Consider the following 8,490-nt stretch of genomic DNA (forward strand, 5'->3'; position numbering starts at 1 on the left):
AAGAATAATCAAATGGAAAAATTACAAATGTCAAAATTTGTAATTCAAAAATTTCAATTTTAATTTTGATTGCCAGTTTGAAAAAGAGGCTCAAAACTACAATGCTGCAAATATAAAGACTACAACTGAACCTTTTGAGAAATGAAAAAATTACATAAGTCTACCATTTATATTTTTGTCTATAATGAAATAAAATATCCTAAATCAGCTTAAAACTTTCAGTTTCCAATAATATATTTTTCAAATCTTATCAAATATTTTCAATTTTATTTTTACTATTATTAATCTTAACTGATTATCTTTTGATGAAAAAAAAACACCAAAAAATTTTTAACTATAAAGCGTCATTATGAGTCATTCTTGTATAATTGAGAAAGGGGGAAAAAATTATGTTGAAATTCAACACTATAAAATTAAAAAAAAAATTTTTTTATTTTGTTTTTTTTTACTTACTCTCATTTTTTATAACATTGTAGATATTTTTAAAATATACCGTTAATTCTTCAACCAAATAAACATCATAATTGCATAATCTTCATATTCAAGATAAACAAAAAACAACAACAAAATAATAATAAAATTAAAATTACGTACAACATTTTGAACTCCACCCTATGTTTGTGTTGCTCGGTGATGCTGTGATGCGAATTACAAAATGCAAAACACAATTTTTTTCATTTCTTTGTTCCATCCAAAGTAAACTCGCTCACTGCTACTCTAAAGAAAAGATTATTAAAAAAAAAAAATCAGCGAAACACAATCAACAAAAAAAATATCATAAATAAGGCACTTTCTTTTTCTGAGCCTCTTTGTCACATAACAAAGCGTTCCCTCGAAAAATGAAAAAATAAAAAAAAAACCCATCAAGACTTTAGATATTTTAATTTGTTTTTTAGTTCAATTTTTTTTGTGTTGCTTTTTGCAATGTAAAGAACCATAAAAATACTATAAAAGCCTGGCATAACTTAAAAAAATAAAATATTTTCAAGCAAAAAGAAAAGCTAATAAAAAGCGAAGAGAAAAATTAAAATTTTAAGTGTTACAATTTAAAGTTCCAAATAAAATGAACCTTTTCGCCATCAAAATGGAAAAAGAAAAAAAATCACTTAAAAAAATTACGACGATATTTTGTTTTTTTTTGTCATAACATCCAACCAACCTTCGAAATTCCAATGAAAAACAGCTGACGCTATAAATAATTTTGTAAGATTTTAGTTGTACCAAATTACTTTAAGCTTTCGTAAATTTCTGCTAAAATTTTATTTGGTATTATCCAGATTTCCAGATGCAGCTGAATTTTAAAATTTTTCCAATGACACACGTTTGGACCCATATAAAATAATTAATATTCAACGCCTTACATTTTTATAGTTTTTAATTTAAATAAAACTAATTATTAATTTGAATTGTTATTTTTGAAATGGCGTAATACAGAATTGTAAGTGTGATTAAGTTTACATTTTTAAATTGCATTATGCAAGGTTTGTCACTTTGCATATTATTATTAAACAATGAGCAAGCTACGTACACATATTCAAAATGCAAAGATGCAATTTGAATTTTAACAATATTTTTAAATTTTTTTTTTTCATAAAATGAAACATAATGCAAAGGAGAACTTCAAAATTTGAAAAAATTGAAAAATTTTTACAGTAAAACAACGACAATAACTTAAATTTGCTGTTCAGTCTCATATATTTTGACAGATAGTAGATTCCAATTTCCAATATAAAACAATTTAGAATTTGGATTTTTACTCCTACAACATTGAAACGTATTTTTTTTAGCAGCTGTAATTGTGCATGTTTGCATACTCAAATAACACAACACATCTTTTATTGCATACTTTTAGGGAAACAAAAATATACATGCATAACATGCTTCTTATTGCATACTTCAAGGGAAAGGGGAAAAATTATAGAACCATTAGAATTATGCTTAAATTAAGCGGCTGATCAAAATATAATCTTATCAAAATAATTGTCAACGTTATAAACGTTATTACAAAATAAAAAGCATATTTAAAGTATTTATACATACTTTCCACCTTTCTTTGTACTTCGAATTTCTTTTATACATATTTGCCCTCTTCTTTAATCAAATACCACAAAAATTAAAGCAATGTAACAAGCACACCCAGCAACTGTTATAAGGTGTTACAAATTATTTTTCTTTTTACTTATTGTTATTAAATTTCAGATTTTGTTTTCCTTATTTTTGAAATTTCAATTTTTTTTTTTTTGTTTTCCTTTAAAATACAATGTGCAAGTAAATATAACAGAAAATTGAAATAAAAAATAGCAGTTATTATATGAGTAGATATTATTGATTAACAGTTGTAGCAAGGTATTATGTGACACTGTACTCCTTTTTCTTGTATTTGTATATAATATGTGAATTTGTTAATTTGTGTGCATAATAATCTGTGACTACAAATACTATATAGTATAGACTAATGTATAATACATACTTACATAATAATCAGTGTAATGAATAACAATACATTGCACACGTGCATATTGCCCATATTATGATTTGTGTACATCTAACACATTTCTAATACTCTTGCTTAATCAATTTAACGTGAAATTTTTATATTTTTGAAAAATTTTTAATTAAATTATAATTGTACTACCTCCACATCGCCCCCAACTTCTCTTACCCTTCTTCCCCCCTTCCCCACCAACCTCGCTAGTTGAGTTTTCAAGATTTTCACAGTTACATTATTCATCTAGTGAAGTTATAATATTTTTTATATATAAAGCTTAATTGACCTAAATGAATTTTTATAAATAGTGTGTAAATGGGTAGTTTCTTTTTTTTAGAAATTGTGGTCCTAAAATTCATAGTATATATATAAAAAGTATGACTGCGCTTCGCCGTATTTAAGTCGATCAAAAAATTTTATATGAAAACTGAAACTCAATTCCCTAATTTATTGAAAGGCAATTCTAACCGGAAAACTTAAATAAATTGTTACAGTAGTTCCTTTTTTAATATAATTATGAAGACTTCCCCAAACAACCTTGAGTTCATTTTTGCAACAAATATGAATTTATTATAATGCAAAGAATTTTTTATTATGTCTAATAGTATTTTTAGCGTTAAGCACATGAGCATGCCAGATCTAAAAATCATATTCAACGTCCAATGTTCAGTATTTAAAATGTTTAAATATACAATCCGTATAAAACGTTTTTGCTGAAAACGCAATAAGTTTTATTTTTAAATAATATTTTCATCTCAATATTAAAATAATATGGCAACACTAATCAAAAATTTTTGATTTTTATTGAAATTTTCAAATTAATTTATCATAGGGACATTAAAAAAATATTATGAAAATTACTGAAAATTTAGAAAATATTCACAGTTTTTCTTTTTCTTTCTTCATGTGGAACAATTATAATGTTTGATTAATTAGCATTCAAAGTATTGTTAGCATAATCGTAATCTTTTTATGGTCTTATGATTTTCCTATTATAAATAAATTTTGAAAAACACATGAAAAATTTTATTTTCAAATTAATAGAGTATTTTATGGGATACGATGATCTTTAACCATTGAAAATTTCAAATTCTTATACATTTACATTATATGCCAAATATTTCCTGACATTTCCTCAATTATAAAACAAAAACTTAGCATTTCTGTTTATATTATATTGAATAAACTATCGTTTAAATTTTTTTTCCTGTGTTATGATAATTATTTACATTACCATATAAATTAACATTTATTTTAACACTATCACTTTTAATATTTCCGCGCGAAAATTTCTTAAAAAAAAACGGTTATTTTTTCTTTGCTTTTGGTCTTTTGTTTTTCATATTTTTACGTTATTGTTTGCTTAACTTAATGTCCATAGAGCACAAAAATGATATGAATAAGATTTTTGTTTAAAAAATAATTTGAAAAACAAATTCAGTATAATTCCTTCCTATTAATTTCAATTGTAATTTAATATTCGTAAATCTTAGTATTATATTTTTAAGATAGCATTATTTGGGGTAATTTAATGGGCTCAAACATGATTTGAGTTCGAGGAAAATTTATACTCTAAATTAATTTCAAGCGTTTTCATAATTTATGCCTTTTAGTTATCCCGAAAGAATTAAGCTACATATTGAATGCGTCCAGAGTGTTCGATTCGTTTATAGAAAAACAGAAATGGAAATTTAAAAATTTGACTATTTCTTAAAATAATGAAATTACCATAAAAAAAGTTTAAGGTGATTTTAGTGGCAACTAAATTTTCAAAGTACAGTTTTGGAAATTTTAGTATATTTTAATTTATGAATCAATTTTGCATATGTTTAAGTCACTTATCTACTAAGAAATAAGGCTAGGAATTCGATACTAATTTGACCACTAAATTTTACAACTCCGACCTTAATTCGGATTTCGACATTGATTTCAATTTCGATCTCGACCACTGGATCTAAAATTTCAAATCCTCCAATCAAGCTTAATTGCACTTATTTAGCAAAAAATAAGTTAATTGCTTAAGTATCTACATTCAAATATTTCAAAATATTAAACGACTAATAATTAATTTGACTGCATTGCCATTGAAAATTTCAAAATTCCTGTTCGAATTATGACTTGTACCTTAATTATGCAACTGATTAAGGTACAATATGTCTAATTTAGTGATTTAATAACTTTTTTTTGATTATCTTTCATTTTTGTTTTCAAAATTGTAAGATTGCCCATTCATTTAATTCTCTTACTCTAATATACTAATTATACATGCACATATACATGTGTGTATATATTTATTTCATTATGATATTGTGACTAGCCTAACGTTGAAATTAATAATGTGCAAGCAATATTGAAAAAAAAAAGTTCCTAGAAATGAAAGTGAAAATTTTTTTGAATTATTTTGCATTTTCTAAGTTCAAATTTTCTTTTTCCGTGACTTTCTAATGTGACGTCATTTTTTTTCGTTTGATAAACCAAAACAAAAAACAATAAAAGAAAGGTTTGTTTGAATTGTTCCATATCATGAATCACGACGATAATAAAAAAAAAAGAATAACATAGGAAAATAGTAAAAATTTTTTTCTTTTTCTTTTCTTCATAATTTATACGAAAATGATCAACGAGCAGCGATATGAAAACGATCATTTAAATTTATTTTTTCAATTGTTTTTCGGCGACACTGTATACAAGTGCTGCTATCTCCATAACATGCATGCATGTATATTAGTTGTCATCATAATAGGAAATTTTTCGTCTCTCTTATTTTTGTCTTTTAGTTTTTGTTTTAATCAAATGCATTGAAAATGTTTTATTTTTCTTTCCTTAATAAAATATTTTTATCTTGTGGTTACACGAAATGAGAGAGACAGGCATATTTTATGTGTTCATTAAAATTTTTGTTATTAACTTATGGTTGTGTTGCGCCTATAAAACAAGTTTTGAATTATTAAGTATAAGATATGTACATAACATCGAAATATATGCACATAGATATATACAAATATAAGTAATGTGTTGTTTATATAATATTATGCAATATTGAATATTAAAGTTCAATACAGAGCCAAATAACCAGAAAAAATAGTACTATGGGTACCCCCATTGACAATTTTTTTTTGAATAACGAAAAATAAAAATTAATTAATTATTCGACATGTGTCATATGACAGAATGAATTTTGGAAGTTGCCAAGTAAACAATTCATTTGCACACATTTGTGTTGTACTACGATTTCTTTTCGCTGCACTCAATTGAATATTTTTGTTTTTTTATTATTGAAGTGGGTTACTCGTAATATTAAATAAATATTTAAAATTACATAATTATGTTTTGTGTGACATAGTAATTTCTTTTTCCGAACAAGTTGAAATAAAATTTTGAAATATGTGAAAAAGTTTTAAAATAGAATAATTTTATTTTGAAGAAGTTTCTCACTTAAATCTTTTAATTATTTTCGGTAAGGCATATAACTTTTAATACAACTTAATCCTTTTAATAACTTTAATAGATTTTGATTCCGACCCCACTGCCCTGATTTCTTAATATTATAAGAATTAATAAAAAATTCTAATAACAAAGACTTCTGCCAAACAAATTAAGCGATTTTTTTTTAAAACAGTCTGACTAAATCAAACTTCCTTAAAAACAAATTATGAAAGGAAATTGAATGCAAAAAATTTATTATTTCTACCAAGTATTTTTACTTAAAATGAAAAAATCAAACTTTATTTAAATAATTCTTAATGAAAGCGGATAAAGTATTGACTGACAGGATTAGATTTATAATTAAATTTATTCAATCAAAAATAATGTTGAAATTATTAATTATAATTAATAAGCTTAATTTTAAGGCAAATTCGACAAGTTGTTGAATTCTCTTGAGCTGGCGAATTTGTCAGATTTTATCATTATATTCCATTCACTATAAATGAATGGAATTATTGAGAAATTTGTTTTTGCAATAGCATTATTAAATAATATTCAATGTGTATTGAATTAAGCTATATTACATGACACTGTCATATTTGCCAGGAAAATTAGTACGTATAAATATCATATTCCACAGTTTTAGCTACAGCTAAAAATATATCCATAATTTTACTATAAAAAGTTTTAATAACGTACATTATACAGGAATTATTAAACTAATTTTTTAATTATTTAAATTATTTAAAGTGATTTTTTAAAATTCATTTTATTCACCGAAAATCCAATCGAATTTCAAAACCTCTAGTAAACATAAAAATTATAAAAACTTTAGAGTGAATATCTTTTTTCACTATTTGCCTCTTAATATAGAATAACTTACAAATATTACAATTCATTCGTTTTGTCAGAAAATGTAAGAAATCTTACGTAATGTTCAAAATAGGCTCAATTTGCTTTTATTGCAATCTTACCTGATTATGTATAAATTTAAAATTAAGTGCAGAACAAAAAGCCTTCAATTATTATTAATTTTTTTTTCATCTAATCCAATTTCAATTTAATTATGAATTATTACTTAAACTTACCAAATAATTCCCTACTTCCTTAACTAAAAAAAAAATTCAAAAACAAGCTATAAATGAACTTTTTCAAAAATTCAAAACCGGATTTAATTTTTCAAAAATAAACACAAAAAAAAAATTGTATGAGTAAAAAAAAATTTTTTTTTGTTACACATTTTTTTTTCTTTTCTTAAACAAGAGTGTTACATAACTTTACATACAAAGAAAAAAAAAAATAAATAAAATCTTAAATTTTATTATGTTTACTTAACCTCAATTATATCCAAATTACAAAATAAAACAACAACAAAAAAAAATTAACTACAAAACGTCAAAAATATATTAATTTTGTACACCCATCATGAATAAAACAGAAGAATAACAGAATTCATTTTGACTCATTAAAATTCCCTCATAGTTTGACACTATACATATATAATACTCGTAATATGTATGTACATAATATATAATCGAATTCAAAGTTAAATCGAATCGAATGTGTATAAGGAGAAAAAAAAAAAGAGACCAAATTAAAAAAAATTCACTCTAATTGTTATATTTATGTATGTATGTACGTATGCATTGAGTATGTAAAAACAAATTTCCCGTATATTGAAGTTTGTTGGAATTTCATTTTTATATATAATTTCGTATACAACAAAACCATCACCTGATGAAATTTCATTATTGTGTTTTTAATTTGCGTCCACTACCATTATATAAAATAAAAATAAAAAAAAACGAAAACTGAAAATATTGTAATAAAAATAATTCAAATTATCATGATGATGTTAAAATACAAAGGTCGTTCAAGGCCGCCGTTCAGAAATGCAAAAAAAAAAAACTTTCAAATAAGTGCTATGTTTTCCTTTCTTTCTTTCTTTCTGTCTTATTTTCTTTCTTTTTATTTCTCTTTTTTTTTAGATTTATATTTTGTTCATTTCTGAGCACTCTTAGCATGTCCAATTAATTTTAGAAAAGAAAAAAAAAAAAACAAATAAGAGTATATTACGTCAAAGCCCTTGTGGGCAATCCTATAATATTGATTTGCAAGTACATACATACACATGTATAATTAAATTTAAAAAATTTAAGTATTTAATTTTAATTATGGGCACTTAATCAGTTCTTTTTTATGGACAAATTCAAATATATTAATTATTTTCAATGCTTCTGCTCAGTTGCATTTATTTTCATATATAAAATGCAACAAATATAAATTGCAACATTTCATATATAAATTGCAACAATTCTACTTACGAAAACGTAATACGAAAAATTGAGTTTTCTTCTCCATTGCTATTACGGGCTCACACTAAATTAAATTTTGTTGGGAAAGAAAAGCTCGATACTAAAATGTTAAATACAAAAAATTCTTTTGATTTCATTTTATTCAAATGATATTTAAATAGAAAATGATTTGACCTATTTTGCTCTTACCGATATAGAAACAGACTTCCAAATTGCATCAAATTGCTTTCTGAATTATAAAAACCAAATTGCACTTTATTA

Source organism: Condylostylus longicornis, unplaced genomic scaffold (genome assembly GCF_029603195.1).
Source record: "Condylostylus longicornis isolate FDR11 unplaced genomic scaffold, ASM2960319v2 ptg000080l, whole genome shotgun sequence".
NCBI classification, from domain to species: domain Eukaryota; kingdom Metazoa; phylum Arthropoda; class Insecta; order Diptera; family Dolichopodidae; genus Condylostylus; species Condylostylus longicornis.